Genomic DNA, 20,525 nt, shown 5'->3' with positions numbered 1-20,525 from the left:
ATAACACAAAAATATTTTGAAGTTGCCATTAAGAGCCTCCCAAAAAAGAAAAGTCCAGGACCTGATGGATTCATTGCTGAAATCTATGAGACATTTAAAGAAGAACTAGCATCAACTATCCTTAAACTGTTCCAAGAAATAGAAAGAGAAGGAACCCTGCCTAAATAATTTTGTGAGGCCAATATTACTCTCATTCTAAAACCAGACAAAGACACCTCCAAAGAGGAGATCTACAGGCCAAACTCGTTGATGAATATCAATGCAAAAATACTCACTAAAATATTGGCAAACTGAATCCAATAACACATCAGAAAAAGCATTCACCATGACCAAGTTTACTTCATACCAGGATGCAGGGGTGGTACAACATATGCAAATCTATAAATGTAATACAGCACATTAATAGAAGCAAAGAGAAAAACCACATGATCTGCAGAATAGATACAGAAAAAGTCTTTATAAAAATCCAACACTACTTCAGGATAAAAGCTCTAAGAAAACTAGGAACACAACATTTTAAAGACTATACATGACAAACTTAGAGCCAATATCATACTCAACATGAAAAACTGAAACCATTCTCCCTAAAATTAGGAATGAGACAAGGGTGCCCTCTATCCCCACTCCTATTCAACAGAATACTGGAATTTCTAGCCAGAGCAATTAGGCAAGAAGAAGAAATAAAAGGAATACAAATATGTAAAGAAACTTTCAAAATAGCCTTATTTGCAGAGGATAAGATCTGATACCATAAAGACCTAAAAAACTACCCAAAAGCTCTTATATACCATGAAGAGCTACAGTAAGGTGGCAGGATACAAAATCAACCTACAAAAATCATTATCTTTTCTTTACACCAACAATAAAAAAACTGAGAAAGAATATATGGAAACAATTCCATTGACAAGAGCCTCAAAATAGAAATCAAATATCTAGGAGTAAATTTAACAAAGAATATGAATGACCTCTAGATGGAGTATTACAACCTCCTGAAGAAAGAGATCGAGGAAGACTACAGAAATGGAAAGACCTCCCATGCTCATGGATCAGTAGAATGAACCTAGTGAAAATGGCTATACTACCAAAGCAATCTACGTGTTTAATGTAATTCCCATCAAAATCCCAATAACTTTCATCACAGAGATTGAAAAATCTACCCTACAATTCTTTTAGAAACACAAGACACCGTGAATATCCAAGGGAATACTCAGCAAAAAGAGCAATGCAGAAGATATCACAATATTCGACTTCAAACTGTATTACAAAGCAATAGCAATAAAAACAGCACGGTACTGGCACAAAAACAGACATGAAGACTAGTGGAACAGAATAGAGGGCTCAGATATGAATCCACACAACAATACCCACCACATTTATGAAAATGGTGCCAAAAATATACCATGGAGAAAGACAGCCTCTTCAACACATGTTGCAGGGAGCTGTGGTTATCTGTCAGTAAAAACTGAAACTAAATCCACATCTATCACCCTGTACTAGTATCAACTCAAAATGGGTAAAGGACCTAGATATCAGACTTAAAACTCTGAAGTTACTACAGGAAGGAGCAGGAAGTACTCTGGAACAAGTAGGTACAGGTGAGGACTTCATCAATAGAACCCCAGCATCCCAGAAACGAAGAGAAAGGATGAATAAATGGGATTTTATAAAATTAAAAAGCTTCTGCACAACAAAAGAAATGGTTGCTAAACTGAAAAGACAACCCACAATGTCACTAAAAGGTAGGTCATCCAAACAAAATATTAAAGAAATCCTAGAACTAAATCACACCGTAGATCAAATGGACCTAGCTGATGTCTACAGAATATTTTATCCAACTCCTACACAATATACATTCTTCTCAGCACCTCATGAACCTTGCCTAAATTGATCATATCTTAGAGCACAAAGCAAGCCTCAGCAAATATAAAAAACTAGAAATAATCCTATGCATTCTTTCTGATCATAATGCATTAAAACTAGAAATCAACAACAAAAACGACAGTAAAAAACATGTAAACAATTGGAAACTGAACATTATATTGCTCAATGACCAATGGGTCATTGATGAAATAAAAGAGGAAATTAAAAGTTTCCTGGAAGTTAATGAAAATGAAAACACAACCTACAAGAGCTTATGGGACACAGCACAGACAGTCCTATGAGGAAAGTTTATAGACATGAGTGCATGTACCAAAAGGACAGAAAGATCTCAAATCAATGCCCTAATGCTACATGTCAAACTCTTAGAAAAACAAGAAAAAGCAAATTCCAAAACAAGCAAAAAAGGAGAGAAATAATAAAAATAAGGGATGAAATAGAAACAAAAACAAACAAAAAACTTACAAAGAATTAATGAAACAAAAAGCTGGTTCTTTGAAAAAATAAATAGAAGTGACAGACCCCTGGCAAACCTGACTAAAATGAGGAGAGAAAAAACCCAAATCAGTAAAATAAGAAATGCAAAAGGGGAGATGACAACAAACACCACAGAAATCCACAAAATCTTCAGACACAACTTTGAGAACCAATAATCTAATAAATTTCAATATCTTGAAGAAATGGACAGATTTCTAGATACTTATAACCATCCAAAATTGAACCAAGAGGATATCATTCACATGAATAGATCTATAAAACAAAATAAAATTGAAGCAGTAATAAAGAGTCCCCCAAAAAAGAAAAGTCCAGTACCTGATGGATTCACTGCTGAATTCTTTCAGACATTTATAAAGAACTTATACCAACTGTCCTTAAACGTTTCCATGAAACAGAAAAGGAAGGAACACTACCTAACTCATTTTATGAAGCCAACATTACTTTCATTCTAAAAGCAGTTAAAGACACCTCCAAAAAGGAGAACTATAGGCCAATCTCCTTAATGAATATCGATGCAAAAATCCTCAATAAAATAATGTCAAACAGAATCCAACTACAAATCAGAAAGATCATTCACCACGACCAAGTCATCTTCATCCCAGGGATGTAAGGGTGGTTCATCATACACAAATCAGTAAATATAATACAGCACATTAATAGAAGCAAAGACAAAAATCACAAGAACATCTGAATAGATGCAGAAAAAGCCTTTGACAATATCCAACAGCACTTCATGATAAAAGTGTTAAGAAAACTAAGAATAGAAGGAATGTACCTCAACATTGTAAAGGCTATATATGACAAACCTAGAGCCAACACCATACATAATGGTGAAAAAGTGAAACCATTTCCTCTAAAAGCAGGAATAAGACAAAGGTGCCCACTATCCCCACTCCTATTCTACACAGTACTTGAATTGCTAGCCAGATCAATTAGGCAAGAAGAAGAAATAAAAGGAATACAAAAAGGTAAATAAATTGTCTAAATATCCCTTTTTGCAAATGATATGATCCTAAACCTTAAAAACCCAAAAAACTCTACCCATGAACTCCTAGATACCAGAAACAGCTACATCAAGGTGGTAGGATACAAAATCAATCTACAAATATTGTTTATTTTTCTATACACCAACAATGAACAACTGAGAAGGAATATATGGGAACAATTCCATTCACAATAGCCTAAAAATTCAAATACCTAGGAGTAAACTTAAAAAAAGATGTGAATGACCTCTACAAGGGGAAATACAAACCCCTGAAGAAAGAGATCGAGGAAGACTATAGAAGGTGGAAATACCTCCCATGCTCATGGATTGGTAGAATCAACATAGTAAAAATGGCTATAGTATCAAAAGCAATCTACATGTTTAATGCAATTCCCATCAAGATCCCAATAACTTTCATCACCAACATTGAAAAATCTACCTTAACATTCATTTGGAAGCACAAGAAACTGTGAATAGCAAGGGAATACCCAGCAAAAAGAGCAATGCAGGAGGGATCACAATTCCCAACTTCAAACTATATTATAAAGCAACAGCAATAAAAACAGCATGGCACTGGCACAAAAGCAGACATGAAGACAAGTGGAACAGAATAGAGGACCCAGATATGAATCCACACAACTATACTCCTCTTATTTTTGATAAAAGAGCCAAAAATATACTATAAAGAAAAGACAACCTCTTCAGCAAATGATGCTGGGAAAAGTGGTTATCTGTCTGCAAGAAACTCTAATTCATTCCATGTTTATCACCCTGAATTGGTATTAAGTCAAAATGAATCCAGGACCTTAATATCAGACTGGAAGCACGTTAGTACAGGAAGGATCAGGAAACCCTTTGGAACAAATAAGTATAGTCAAGGACCTCCTCAATAGAACTCCAGCATCTCAGCAACAAAGATAAAGAATGGGCAAATGGGATTTCATAAAATTAAAAAGCTTCTGCATAACTAAAGAAATGGTCTGTAAACTGAAAAGACCACCCAAAGAGTTGGAGAAAATATTTTCCAGCTATATTTTCGAAGAAAGACTAATAACCAGAATATACAGGGAACTTTAGAGACTAAACTCTCAAAAAATCAATGAACCAACAAAGAAATGGGCAACTGAACTAAATGGAACTTACTCAAAAGAAGAAATTCAAATGGCCAGAAAACACATGAAAAAATGCTCACTATCTCTAGCCATAAAGGAAATGCAAATCAAAACCACACTAAGATTCTACCTCATCTCTCTTAGAATAACCATAATCAAAAACACTAAAATCAGCAGATGTTGGCAAGGATGTGGAGAAAAAGGAACCCTTGTATACTGTTAGTGTGAAGGCAAGCTAGTGCAACTACTCAGGAGAAAAAATTTCATGGCTTCTTAAAAATCTAAGCATAGATCTGTTATTTGATCCATCAGTCCCTCTCCTGGGGATATACCCAAAAGAATGCAACACAGGCTACTCCAGAGGTACCTGCACACCCATGTTTATTGCAGCATTATTCACAACAGCAAAGTTATGGAAACAGCCAAGATGTCCCACTATTGATGAATGGATTGAGAAAATGTGGTATTTCTACACAATGGAATTTTACTCAGCCATGAAGAAGAATGAAATCTTATCATTCTCAAGTAAATGGATGGAACTGCAGAACATCATTCTGAGTGAGGTTAGCCAAGCTCAGAAAACCAAAAATCATATGTTCTTCCTCATATGCAGACTTTAGATTTAGACAAATGCAGCAATGTGGTTGGACTTGGATCACATGACAAGGGGAGAGCACATAAGGAAGATATAGTAATAGGTAGTAAACCTACAACATGAAAGTGTTTGATGTCCCCACTCCATAGGAACTAATACAGAAACCTTAATGTGTCAGAGGTCAACATCAGAATGGGATCAGGAACCAGTGCAAAGATCAGTTAGAGATGAATCAAGTTAAGTTTGTAACACATTTGCACATGGAAGCAATCCTAGGAATCTCTCTGTACCGCTATCCTTAATTCAACCAGCAAAACTGCTTTGTCTTTCTTATTATGCTAACGTCTTCTCTTCAACAAAATTAGAGATAGGGGCAGAACAGTTTCTGCCTAGAAATGAAGGAGAAAGGGGGAGAGATGGTGGAGGACAGGGGTTAAAAATGACCCAAATAATGCATGTACATGTGAACAAATGAATAAAAAGTTTTTTTTAAAGTATTGACTAAAATAAGCAAGACAAACAAACAAACACAAAAGAGCCAAAATCATATTTAGGTAACAAATCCTTCATGTTAAAGAAAAAAGAGGTCAGTGTTCCAATTGAACCTCAGTCCGGGAATCATGAAAATATGACCTTCCTACCCATTTTAGAAAGTTAAATCATACAATCTTTAGGGCTAAGTTTCTGAGACATAGAAATAAAATATTTTGTGGCATGATTTATTTATGTATATATGTAAAACTATTATGTTTATATTTTCTTTATATAGCAGAACACTGAATTTTAAAGATTTTGATGTATTTGATGAATAAATTAATCCAGGAAAGATTTTCTAGTAAGATTTTATAAAGACTTCAAGAAAGTTTTAAATTCAGTCTATTTGGAAAATTTTAGTTATTTATTGGAGATGAAGTGGAGCTGCAACTTAAACAATCTCGTGGAAACACTGAATTCCTATGTCATATATGAAGCTCAAAGGCACAGCACAGATAAAACTCTAGAAAATATGTTCGGCTGTGATGTTGAAACAAGAGTTCATTATACATGAGACTGGGCTTAGAGATATACACAGTGCTGTGGCACAATTGAGCTCTTTCCTTCATCTTTATGAAACTTGGTTCCACTCTTGTGAGAGTGTCAACCTTCCACAATCAAACTTTCACCATCAGCGGAAAACATGACTCCTTGATCTTGCTCACAAACAATAGCTTAATGACTTTAGTGCTGCCTGTTTATTGTGGTCTGCTTTTATCTCTGATTCTTCCACTACCTGACTTTGTCCTTTGAGTAAAGAATGTTGGAGTAAATCATCAAAAGGAAAGGTGAAGCAAAAGAGAGAACAGGGAGTGAAGGGAAATGAGACAAGTGTTGTCCAAAGACTGATCATAAAGGAATTTTGTTTTACCAAGGAAGCTCCAAAGTGCTGGCTATAGTTTGTAATTTGGCCCAGCGTGATGTTTTTGGGAGGTATAGAATGTGTAAGAGGCCTGGTTTGAAGTTTTAGGTCATCGTGGGTGTATCCTTGAAGGAGATTGTGGAATTCTGCTTCTTCTCCTTCCTTCTCTTTTGCTTCCAGGCCATGGTGTTTTGCTCTACCATGATGTGCTGCCATGCTTGAGGCCCAAAGCAAACAGGCCAACATGTAATGTTAAAATAAACTTTTAAAAATATATAATTGGTTACTGGGTGTTTTGTATTGTGATGGAAAATGAGTACACAGAGTCTCTGATGGAACCTCTCAGCAAAGGAGCCCATGAAGATGAAGTTGGATTAGTGGAGGCTGTTGCAGTTCTCAGAGATTTCTCCTCTCCCTAGCCTCTCTCTCACACCCATCTGGTCTGGTTTCCTTTTCCTTTGATTTGTGTGTCCCTTACCACCAATCATGGACACTCTATTCTCTCCCATAGATTGGGGGTCACCAAAGTTTTTTAGTTGCATAGCTCTAATCAGTTAAATATGAAAATAAAAACAATTTTTCTCTCATTTAAAGTAAATGTGGAAACTTATTTGCCAGCTAGTATGTTAGATCTCTAGTGTAATATGATGCACTCTTTCTGCTCTTTCATCATCAAAGTGACAAGATGACAACGAGGGCTCTAGCCATCATATCTGGTCCTCACAAGGGAAAAGTGACAGGTAAGACCAAAAGCATGGCCACATTTTTAATTTTTAAATTTCTAATAGCCATATTAAAAATGTAAAAGAAACAGGCAGGATTAATTTTAGTAATGAGTATTATACAACCTAATGTATCCAAAATATATTTTAAGATATAATTATTATAAAATTATTACTGATACTTTAAATTTTCTTTGGAATAAGAATATGGTTTTTACTGTATATAACTTATTAACAGCACATGTCTATTCAGATCACACACACATATTTTAAGTGCCCAATAGTAATCTGTAATGAATAGCTACTGTACTGGTCAGTAGAGGCCAACATCTTAACACATCTACCTATATCCTACACCACAATCAATTCCCTAAATTCCATATACCAGATAATCCATCTACAGATTAAACTGTTTTTCTGTCATGTATGATGGTGGCAAAGATATGTGATTATTTGCCTTAACTCTTGTCCTGTGGTGTCTTCATTTCCCTCAGGGTCTTACACTTTCTTTGATACATATGAATCATGTTGCCTTGGTGTAAACTCCTGTAGTTCCTCATGTTTATATGTAAGTAAGACCTCATAGAAACATAGATTTAGCAAACCCTCAAAAATGCTGATCCTAGAAACACCCATTGACCTTCACTAAATGCAAGATTCCTTTACCCTGTTCTGTACTAACAATCAAGCCTGGCTTTTATTCATAGCTCATGTTGTTTACAATTTTGGACACTGACTTCCAAACCAAAGCTTCTATGTCATCCCTTAGGAAGCTCAGACTGTCTTTAGCAGGAGATCCTGGCACACACTCTCCTTAAACCCAACTTGGAGAACTGAGATAGGGAAGAAGTCACAAATGGTTTAATTGTGTTTACAGTCACTGTCTTGGGTTGGGCCCAAGGCAAAAAGAATTTGGGTCAGTGGGACTTATGGAGGAGGAACCTTCAGGGGAAAGGAAATTAGTAGAACAGAATGAGGCAAGGGGAGGAGCTAGGCAGAGAGGTGGTATTATCTGAAGTCAGTTCCCACCTGATCCTATGGGGCATACTGGAGTATGAATTGCACACAAAACTATTTTCCTGGGTCAAGAAGGGTACATTTGGTATCCCAGTGGCTGCAAGTCATTTGCTGTGTATATTGCAGAGACAAAATGTATATATAATTTCTGGGAGTAGAGGGAATTTGGGGATTCTAATCCACTGAACAATTTTCAGGAGGAAAGGATAGAAATTATCCATTTGTAGCCAATACATCTAGCAGTTGGGTGTGTTAGTGTGGAAAAGCTCAATGTGGGGCACCCACACCATCTACTGCAATGGAGTTCTGTGATTTTTTTGGTAATGTCTTTCTGTGGGTATGGGTTTTATCTTTAGCTTTTCTTTTCTCAGAGCTGCTAGCAACCACCTGGGAAACCTGCTTTCCTATTCAGATCTCTAGAAAGTCATAGCGTTAGAATTTCTATGAATCTCTCAAATGAATTAGAAAAACCTTCCCTGTGCCCCCAACAATATTCTTATTGCCAATTAGCTAAAATGTGTCCACATAATCATTTCCAAAATGTTCTTCTGCAAGAAGATTAAGGTTAAATTTAGACCAATCTCTTCCACATATTGATCTAATATTAGTTTTCACTGGGAGATAATTAAAATAGACAATGGGATGGATGTCAACTTTGAGATACACAGTTCATCATGACAGAACCTGAGAAACTGATGTGTATTGTCAAGCTATAAATAAATGTTAATTGTCTATAGAAAAGCTGTCTGTTAGGGAGACTTTAGCCAAGAGAATATTTTCACAGAACATATTGTGGAAATGTGAGATGTAAACATATTTTTCTATTTGTAAAAAGAAAACCAAATAAAAACAACTTAAATATACAATCATACACATAGTCACACACTCAATCTTTATTTATACATATATGTTATATTTAGTGAGCTGAAGTTGTCAATGATTTTTAGAGCTTCCTAATATTAGAAACTGTATTCTTACATATCTGAGTGCTTTTCCTCTTATTCACTCTGCAAAGTGGAGTACATGGTATAATGTGTCACATACCCTGAGGTTTGCTTCTAGCTGCACAATTTACAAGTTGTTTAATCTGGAAAATAGATTTCACTTTCTTTATTTCCAAAAAAATTCTCTTGTGTAAAGAGGGCTGTTGTGACATAACAAGTTAATGGACAGAAGAGTGCCTTATGAGATGTTCCCAAATGAATCCAGAGCAGAGAATTGATGTGAATCCTTCTGCTCTATAGCTCTGTGTGAAGATCCAATCATATTGCGACACCTGTAGAGCACTGTGTGATTCTTAAGGCCCAGATTATAAAAAGCCAGAAGCTTCCACCTTTTTGCTGCAGCACTCATTCTTGTCATTCCAGGTTGTTATGTAAAAAATCTTACTACATTGAGGCCACCAAAATGGAGAAGTCTGGAGGAAAAAAATCATATGGTGAGGTGGTAAGATTGAGAGGGAAAGCAGTGAGCCCCTTACCAGTTCAGTCATTCTGGCTCAGGTGTCAGCCATCAAAGTGCAGAAGTCTTTGGAAAACTCAAGCTTCCATCCATTCAAATCACTCCCAGGTGTTTATATCTTCTCAGTTGTGGCTCCAGAGTTAGTGGAGTTCAGTCATGCCATATTGGCTCTGTTGCCTGAACTACTGATACCCAAAATTCATGAGCATAATAACATAAACATGCTTATGCCAAATCCTAGAACTGTTTGACATATAGTAATGATGAAACAGAATACTTTCTCAGTCTATTTCAATAAAATTCTGCATTATCTCAATTTTTATAGCTGGAAATTTAGAGTTGGAGAAGTTAATAATCTTTGGTCCTACCTTTGATTAAAAATAAAGCCTGGATTTAAATTCAGGTCTGTGTGAATTCAGACACAATGTATGTTCTTCCAACCTTGTGCGGATGACCTCTGCAGAGGCTGAAGCAGAAACCTGTTTTTTGTGGTGTGTATGTGTGTGTGCAGAATGCCTGCCTAGTGATCATACTAGGAGACCCTCACATTTCTCATCATCTGCCTCAGACATCTTACTAAGTGCTTTAGAAACTTCTACCATAAAATTAAAACTCTAAGCACTTTTCTGTCTCTGGAAAACAACATGAACTAAAATCATGGCTTACTGTTGAGATTACAGCAATTGATGTCTGCTCTTATTTTTAACCTACTTTCTTTTTCAGAGCTCAGGTCCCCCAAGAAGAAGATATTAAATAAAATGCAAGTGTGTGCAACTTTGGTGAAAAACTGAAGAATGATTAGAAAACACTCATAAGGAATTGGTTTAATGGGTCATAAGAGAAGAATAAAGAGACCTTCAGCTGAAATCTGTTTGAAGGTTTTCTTGAGATCCCAGGAAAAAGGGTTTCCATTATCACAGTGATTCTTGCTTTACATATATTCCCACAATAAGAATAAAGAAATTGAGAGAAATCAAGAAAGCAAAGGCATGGTGTGGTAAGTAGTGAAACTTTTCAACAACTAGTATATTGAATAAAAAATAATTTACTCCCTAAACTGTGCTAAGCAGAGACTGAGACCCTGAAAGCCCATGGTTTTTGGGTGGCAGGTAGCTGATAAAGTCAGTATTTGGGGCAGAAGTTTCCAGTTTGTCTCCTGCCCCCACTCTATGGTGTCCACATTTGTTCTTGCATCAGGAAATTACTATGACATATATTTTGCATAAAACTGGGCCATCTTTGTGTGTGTGTGTGAGTGGCAAAGAGATTATTAGACTGAGGACTGGGATGTAGTTCAGCAGTAGAATGATTGACTAATATGTGCAAGGTCTTTAATTCAATCACCAGCACTGCAAACAACAGAAACAAAACAGCAATTACTAGAGAGAGTAAGAAGTATTGAAAGAGAGAATGCAATTGGAAATGTGAAGCATCAACTGCATCGTAGCAGGTATAGTTTATTAAGGATGCAAATAATGCAGGGATCTTTTAAGTAATGGACCTATATTTTCCACTAATCGTCACATGTTTATAGGATGCACTGACTTTCAAAGTCCATTTACCTTGGAGATGGCAAAGCTCCATCTTCAACACTAATTGATCTTCAGACTATGTTTGCTCCACTGTGCCAGGAGTTCCCACAATGATTTTAGATAGTACTGGGATGATAATGTCATATTTCAATATTCATGTGGTTATCTTAGCATACATTAGAAATATAATTTAAAAGGGAACATAAAATCCCAATATGGATATTCATGGATATTGTAACTTGTGATGGTAGATCTTGTCAATTTGATTGGATTGAGAAACACATAACAGATTAGTAAAGCACACTCCTGGTAGGGTGTAAGATGGCATTTCTAAACTAGTATTCCCAGAGATGGTCAGTTCATGAGGGCTCTCAACAAAAATGGATTGATGCTTGATGAACTCACCATATGTGGGCATTACGGGGAAGTGGTGACAGGTAGGAGGTGGACCTAGTTAGGAAGTAAGTCACTGGGGAGCATGTTCTTTGGGGTTATTTCTTGCTTTGGCACCTTCCTGCATCCACTCTCTCTGCCTCCTGTGGGTTGAAACATGAATAGCCTTTATCACACACTCTTGCTGCCAGGATGTCCTGCCCATGAGCATGGGACCAACCAACTATGGACTTACCCCTTTGAAACTATTAGTCAAAATAAATAATTCCATCACTTAAGTTGATTTTCTCAGGTATTTGGTCACAGTGACAAGAAAGCTAAGAAATATAGAAAATTGGTGCCAGAGAAGTGCATCCATTGCTGTGCCTAACTAAACCTTGTCATGTGGTTCTTAAGTCTTTGGAAACTTTGTAGGAAGAATGTGGAAGAGTTAGAATGTGCTAGAGAAGCTCAGAGTTTGATGGTAGATTCTGGTGGGAGCTCAAAAAGCCAGGACACTGACAGGAATGTGGACAGTGAAGAGTGAGTGCATGAGGTTTCAGATTAGAAATTGAACCAGAGGCCATGCATGGCACAATTCTAAGAAAGAATTTTTCTACATTTACTGTGCCCTGAGTATTTGAGTGAGGCTCAGTTTAAAAGTAGTGGGCTAAATAATTTGGTAGAGGAAATCTTAAGACAGCATAGCATCAAGCTGTGGCATAGTTATTGATGACTGCTTTTAGCCAGCTTTACAGTGAGAACTGGGAGCAAAAAGCAGAGCAGACAGAGTAAAAAACAGGCAGTCTAGCTAGAAAAGGAACATATTTAAAGTGGACAAGTTAGGTTTGACCATTAAAAACATTAGCACCATTAAAAAGAAGCCAAAGCTCAGAATGGTGGTACACACCTATAATCCCAGCTACTCAGGAGGTTAAAGTAGAAAGATTGAGGTCAGAGGCTGGCCAGGGAACAAGTCTGAGACCTTACCTGAAGCACAAACTAGAAAAGCAAAGAACTGGGAACATGGTTCAAGCTGTGGAGCAATTGCCTAGCAAATGCAGGTCCTGAGTTCAACCTCCATTACTAGAACAAGAAGATGGAGAGGAGAGAAAAGAGATAAGGGAGGAAGAAGGAGAAGAAAGCACTTTAAACTGGGCCATTAGGAAAGATAACTTGAGGACCTCTCAGGAATTGTCCAGACCACACTCATTGCACGATTCAGGGTGGAAACTTTTAAACTCATTTGAAAGACTTCATGAGAAGGGAGAGGTGCTGGGATGCCAAGTGCACCAAGGCTGCCTAGGGAAATATCTTCTGAGGTTCAGCTATCTGGGCACTCAGAGGCCACTGCATCCAGTTTCCAATGGAATCATAATACTGCTCAAGCTGACAGCAGACCTTGGTATTCTGCATGTGATGCTGATGTATCAGGTATTCAGAATGCAAGTGTTACAGTGTCATGGAGACATCCAGCCATCTTTCAAAGGGCGAACTGTTAGGGCAAGCAATGTGTCAGGGTGGGAGTCCCTTCAGGCAACCCTTCAGAGGGAAGGGTGTGAAAATATGAGGTGAAGCTGAACCTGCAGAGGAGAGTCCAGGATATTAGAGATGCCAGGAACATGGAATATCTGCTAAGGAAAGCCATAGAAAATTAATGAAGCCATCTCAGGAGAGAGGCCTAATGGGCTGCAAATGGCAAGGCCATAAGGGTGGGGCTGCCTCTGTGGAGCTCACATCACCACAGCATGTGCTCCAGATTCCAAACGTGGAGCCACAGGACTTCCCTGTGGTTCCAGTCTTCGGTCACATTCCTTCATTCCATGACCTCTTTCCTCCCTTTGGGAATGAGGATATATACTCCATGCCATTGTACCCTGGACTTATGTAACTTGTTTATTTTTTATTTACAGGAGTTCACAGCTAAGAGTTTCCCTTGAGTCAAGGAGGAAAGAGGAGATTCCCATGCAACAGTCAGTGAGTGAGAAGGGGCATGGGTGGTTCCTGACCAGGTGAGTGTGGTCTGGGCCATGTCTGGGCAACCCATATGAGCCCCAAACTTTTCCTAGTTCTAACCTGCCTCAGTACCACTGATGTGTATTGGCTAATAGAATAGGAGTTTCTTAAAGAAACCTTAGGCTGCATCACAAATTTTCACAGGAATCTTGCTCTTCTCCTGTGCCTTGATGCAATTCCACTTGTTAAGGTGGCTGAATTAGAAAATATGTGTAACAGACCTACAGCCCTGTTGTTGTGAACCAGCAGCTGAAACACAGCATGTTGTTTTAAATCAATAAGAATTTGGAGTTTTTGTTATGGTAGCAAAATTAACTAGTACATAAAGGAACCTATAACCCAGTGATAAGAAGCAGTCCACAGAGGAAGCTCCTTAAAGTACAAAACACAAAATCTAAGAAGGGAATTCTAACTAGAAGCTGATAAGTTGTGTTAGGCACTAAAAATGGGGACTTGAATTCATTTTGGTAAATTCTTTAAATTCTACCAATGTTTCTTTTTCATTATGTGGCAAGGTGCTTACAATTGGGGCTCTGATGCCAGATGTAGAGGATTCTACTCAGGCTCCTCCATTTGCAGGTTGGGTGTACTTGTTCACATAAATATCCTCTAAAGTACGGTAATGAAAAGGATCTATTTCACTGGCTGTTGAACACGAGAATTAGGTATATTACTAAATAGCCCTTTAGGATTTGGCCTGTATTATGCACTGAGTAATTGCTAACTAGTATTAATAGGAGGGGACTTTTTCCAGTTTCATTATTCAATGATATTCTGCTTTGGGCTTCCTTAAGCAGCAAAAAAATTATAAGAACTTGGAATGCTAGCCCCAGCCAATGGATGAATGAAGTTTGGTATCTCTACTTCCATTTGCATCTGTCTCCGTTTCTTTGAGCTAGTCTCTTTGGCAGTTACTTTGGATTCCAATAACACTTGGTCTGATGGATGAACATCTCATGATGAGAGTTGAATCTATCCATTAAGCAGCAATGACTTTTTTTTCATGACAAGACTCCACCATCCTGAGATGGAGTCAGCCAGACCATAGTTTGATCAAGTCTAACTACACATTCTTCCTTTCCTTGTATAATCTGGAAGCTCATGTCAGTACCTCAAATATGTAGTCAGTGACACTGATCATCATCTGTTTTTCCCTTCACCACCCTAATTATCTCATTAATGGATGTGTTGGGACAGGGGCAGAGCTTTTTTCTGGGGAGTCTGGAAACTGGGGCTTTAGTCCTAAAACTCTTATAACAGTATCAGTATTCCATCTACAGGAGTGAGAGACTTACCCAAGGTTGAAATGCAAAAGTCAGAAAAATTTGAAATAAAACACCTGCAAAAGGTGACAACAGAATATGTTCACGGTCAAAGCTAGAAACCAAAGCTTATTGAAATAATAAAAAAAAACAGTGGTGTGTGTGTGTGTGTGTGTGTGTGTGTGTGTGTGTGTGTGTGTTGTTACTCTTCACAGCATACATTCTGTAGTTCAGATATCCTGCTGATACAGGTCTCCAGAAATCCAATTTAGTGGGACAATTGAGTGGATATTGATTACACATTCCACAAGCTTCAGGAAGAAATCCAACCTTCCCACACTGCAAATACCCCCAACTCTACATGTCAACAAGTGGCATACAACAGGGTGTTGATATGGACTTCAGGCTGTCCTTAAAAGGACCTGGCATAAGGTTCAGGAGGAGACAGGATATCAGAATAAAGAGGTCGTTGTTTTGCCCCATTCAAACATTCTGATGTTCCTGTTCCTGGACAAAGCTACAAGTGCAGGGAAGTGGTGATTTTTTTCAGAGAGTTCACACTCTGTCTGAAGGGCTTCTTAGTTGCTTCTTTTCAGTTTGTTCTGCTGGAAACCAGCTGGGAAAAAGAGCTTATTAACAATGCCATCAGAGAGCTTTTGCACATTCTATTTCTGTATAAATTAATATTACTAATTACTTAACAGTTCTGTGCAGTCAACATTTTAAAGTAAAGAACTTAGCAATCAGCCTCAAATCTGGCTTGGGGAGAATCTTGTGTTTAAAAGTGGAATGAGAAAGACTTGGGAAAAACACTTGTAGACTTACATAGTTCTTCTGTTCATAGTAATGAGGGCACATTTTTAACTCTGCTTCTGTGTGAGATTTGATAAAGGAAAGAACGTGGGTTTAGAGATTTGGAGATGTCTGTAGAAGTTTGCTGGGGTACCATAATAAATAATTGGATGGTTAAAAGAATGCAATTCATTTTCTTGCCATTTTGAAGGCTGAAAGGTCAAGGCCAAGGTGTTGGCAGGGCTGGTTTCTTCTAAGCCTCTCTCCTTGACTATAGAAGCCCACCTTTTGCTGTCATCTCTTGGTCTTTTTTTCCTCTCTTGCTCTTTTCTTCTCTCCTCATAAAAACACCCATCATATTAGATTAAGGTCCACCCATATAAGCTAATTTTACCTTATTTATTCCTTAAAAGGCCCTGTATTCAAACACTGTCTCATTTCAAATCGCTGTGTACTAGGACCTTAACACATAAATTTTGAGGAAGGAACACAGTTCAGCTCACAACAATGCCTTTCTCCATCTAAGTAGCAGACTTTTTCATTTTGGCTCATGATTGGACAAGGTTTATAAACCTTACCTGTGCTGCTAATAGCCCAGTTAAAATAACAAGAGAAGAGTCTTTGAATGCCCTCTTCTCCCTGGAATTCCACTATTCACTTCTCCTAAGTCCTTGGTTCCTCAGTAATGTTTCCTGGTTTCTTTACCATTGGATGGTGATGGAAGCACACTCTGTCAGGTGTCAGTGAGAAAAGACCATTCCAATATTGAAAATTGACAACTCTGGGGCATAATTTTACTTTACTTTTTGGGCTCAATTATTTTTCTACTTCCCCCTTTCTAAGCAACTTTTCCTTTTTCATCTTTTGTTAGCAATTATGAAATGAAAGTTTAATTGTATTTGCTTCAAAGTTGCACTTCCATGAAGCCATCTCGGTATGATAGCAGAAAAGTGACTTTAATAACCACTATCTTTTATGTTTTATACTGCCACCTTAAAGATTTTGTTGGTGTGAATTTCTATACAAAGTTATTTCTCAGTTAATATTGTTTATCAAAATATAACTTCATTGTAATTATCAATATTGAATTCCTTAGAGTACTGTAAAGGATTTAATATGACACTTACATATGTACATATCAAATGTTAACTGAATTTCCCATCTACCCTAAGAATTTTATTTAAAATTTTTAAGTATATAAATTTGAAAAGAATTAGAATACAGGAAACTGAAAATGTTAACATGTGACAAACAAATAGCAGGAAATGGTCAAAGCAAAATGATCCAGGGGATTTAGCTGTGTCAGGTGGAGGAAGAAAAGGAGACTTATTCTTTTATAAAAGCATGCAGCTTTCTCTATTTTGAAGTGGGACTTCATCACCAAGAAGCCACTTTCTGCTGGCATGGTGAGATGGCATTTTGTAGGAGCAACCTTGCAGCAAAACAATGATGTAGGTAATAAATGCAGAGATGGATGTGGGCCAATTATGAACAATCTCTTGTTTAAATATGACAACTTTTCTAAAATACAAATATTATAATTGTGTAAAAAGGAATGCCATGTGATAGAATGTATGCTCTTCTCCTTAAAACTCTTGTAAAGATACAGTCAGTCCCTGGTGAGAGCAGGCAGTGAGAGCTTCCCATTCCTTGTCCCAGGGCAGTCACTTGGATGTTTGAGCTACTATTGAGGTGAACTGAAACTCAAGGAAAAAGAAAATGATGTCCTCATCTTTTCACCAATAAGCTCAATGAAAAGATGGTTTTGGTATCAAATGTGAAAAATATAGGCACTTTCATCATCAAAAGTTAACGGAACTTTTAATTTCATTACAACATAGATAGATTGAATACTAAATGGATCTATTCTACATATTTTCTTGAAATTTTCCCATTTAGAGAGTTTTGTCCTGCTACCATTTTGTCTACTTCATAAAATTATAATACACGCATTATGTTATAAAAACTTGCATACCTAAGGATGATACACTTATAAACAAATTGGAATTGTACTATACATTTGTTTTTACCGGTATTATATTGCAAGGATGTCTCACAATTTCTAAGTGAATTTTTTCAATCCTAACCTGACTGATTTATTAATTTATTTTTACAAAAAATGTTTTTATTTTTATTTTATTTTTTGATGATTCTGAGGGTTGAACTCAGGACCTCGAGCTTGTTAGCCAGGGGCTTTACTACTTGAGCTATTCCAGCAGCCCCTACAAATCAATTTTTAAGAGTAGGTTTAGGTTTGTAACAAAATTGGGATTAAGGTACAGAGATTTCCCATATACCCTCTCCCTTCCACGTGTGTAAATTTATTTTTTTCTTATTAACTTGCCATATTTACCTCTGGATCAAAGTAACTAAACAAAGGGGAAGGGGAGGTAGATTCTTGTGGCACTCTCTGCTGTTAATGAGTATCTTTCACTGAGTGAATTTATCAGAGAGGTGACCTGAAGAAAAGTTTCAGAAGTGAGACATAAGACAATTACACTCTGAAGAATGGGAGAGTAATGAAAGGTACAGAGTGTCAGTGATCAAATCTGGCCACCTATGTAGTTAGGGAACATTATTTAATAATAGCCAGTGTCATTTATGTAAAAAATAAAAAAAAACTCCAGCATTTCCTTCACTCTAAAGATAATCTAAAACATATTCAATGTTGAACATGTGATGCCCCTCATGGTAGAAACTAGCTATATGTGTCAACTTAAATTTAAATTAGATCAAAGTAAACAAAATTGAAGATTAAATTCCTCAGTTGCATGAGTCACATTTTGTGTGTTCTGTAGCCATGTGTGCCTAGGGGCTATCATGATGGGTAGTGCAGGTATGGGTCATTTCATCATGACCCTCATATTGGGGGAAAAGGAAATAACTTTGTGAGAAAGTAAATGCATGAGAATAGAGGAGTTGACATTGAAAACAACATACAACTGCTACAAATCTGGCTTGGCAGAAGGGACATGAACATCTCTGGCAACTGAGCAGATGCTCAGAATTGAGCACAATACAACCATACTTAGCTCTTTCCATAAATCCCTAAGTTCAACACTGAAGCTTCCTTTCAGTGGCATTGTGTTAGTCCCATCTTTTATCTAACAAATCACTTTATGGCATTTCTTTTTAAGTTGTCAACTCAGTCCCCTTATTCTAATATTACACTTATTAGATCTCTAATACTTTAAGGAAGTACATTAAATTGGAATATTTCCTGTGTTTTCCAAGAGAAATTTCTGTCTAGGGAACTCTGAGCATCATTTGGACTAATATTTAGCATATTACCATATCACAGGACTGTAGTATCAATGGTGAAATATTTTAATCATGAGCTTCCAGTGAATGGAAAATAGGTTGTATGATCCATGGCTTGTTTTGTTTAGCTATTCTGGCACATTCTTAACTGTCAAATGTGACAACCATTAATAATACATTTAATCAAATCTCACACTTACTTTCCTTTTTATGCTCAGTAGTAGTGATTTAAAAGTCCTTTTAAATGGCATCCAAAAGTAGGCCATTTTGGCTTGCATAATGGTTGCATATATAAAATATAAAATCATCTATTAGCTTTTAATGATTTTAAGTTAAAATAATTTCTTTATTGCTGAATCAGGCATGATTAGCATGTATAAAAATCCTCAAGGTTGAAATGACATGTGTAAGCACATGGACAAATTGGAGAGGAGTGAAAACTTGGCCACCACAATCATGTAAATTAGCAAGGATGGACTGCTCCCCCAAAGGGCCCAGAATTGACCCATCAATAACACAGACAAAAGAAGTCAACTTTTGACAAAAACCAAAAACACATAAAATTTGTTAGCACTTACTATATTGTAGGTACTGTGTTAAAAGTTCCTCTATATTACCTAAGGAGAGGTTGACAAGCTTTTTCTCTAAAGAGGCACATAGTAGGCATTCTAGACCTTGCAGGCCATGAAATATTTGTGACAGGTACTCAGCACCACTGTGCAGCTTGGAAGCAGCCAGAGACAGTGCCGAATGATTGTATGTGACTATGTCTCAATGAAACATTTTGACTAAAACAGTCAGCGGTCCTGATCTGGCCTTTTGGATTGCTGGTTGCAATGATCCTCAAAGAAATTCCATGCAGTGAAAGGAACAAATATTGGAAAACATGCTATTTATATTGGGTTTTAGTGTATGAAAAGGCCTCGCTTCCAAATAAATGTCAAAACACACCCTAAATTTTGACAGTAAGACACCTGGATACAATGCTATTGCCATAAAATTTGTAAAGATTGCCTTAAATCTGCTCAATATAATGGGTCAACTGTTACTTTCTGAATTCATACATACATATTCTAATAAAATTAAGTTGCAGTAAGATATAAATTTCAAAGCAGAAACTAATGTGCACAATTAATGGAAATTTTAGGTAGAAGGAATTAAATTGTTTAATAATGATTTTTATTTACTTGCAAATTTTTCAGTATTTGAATTCATTTATTTTACTTTGTCCAAGGCATGTTCAGAGACATAGCAGAATATTGGTTTTTCATGATGGGCACTGGGAGTAAGAATAAAATATTTTCACAAGCAAAGACATATGTGCAAATATCTGATTCTTTTCAGATAATTTAAAAACTTTTAGTCTGACAATTAAACTAAGTTGTATATATTTATAATTTAAATGTGTATGAGGCATATTTACTGCCATATAAAATAATTTTATGTCATTCAGAATGAAAATTCATATCAATTTATATAGTTGTTTATCTACACAAACACTCTTGTGCTTAGATATTTCTATACATCTTTTAGAACTAAATGATGAATTTGGTATCTCTGTGGTACTGTTCACTATTTCAAAACCTCCTAAAGTAAACCCAATATATTTTCTTTACTTTCTAGTAT

The sequence above is a fragment of the Castor canadensis genome, chromosome 13 (assembly GCF_047511655.1).
Source record: "Castor canadensis chromosome 13, mCasCan1.hap1v2, whole genome shotgun sequence".
NCBI classification, from domain to species: Eukaryota; Metazoa; Chordata; class Mammalia; order Rodentia; family Castoridae; genus Castor; species Castor canadensis.
Note: the sequence above shows the minus strand (reverse complement) of the source record.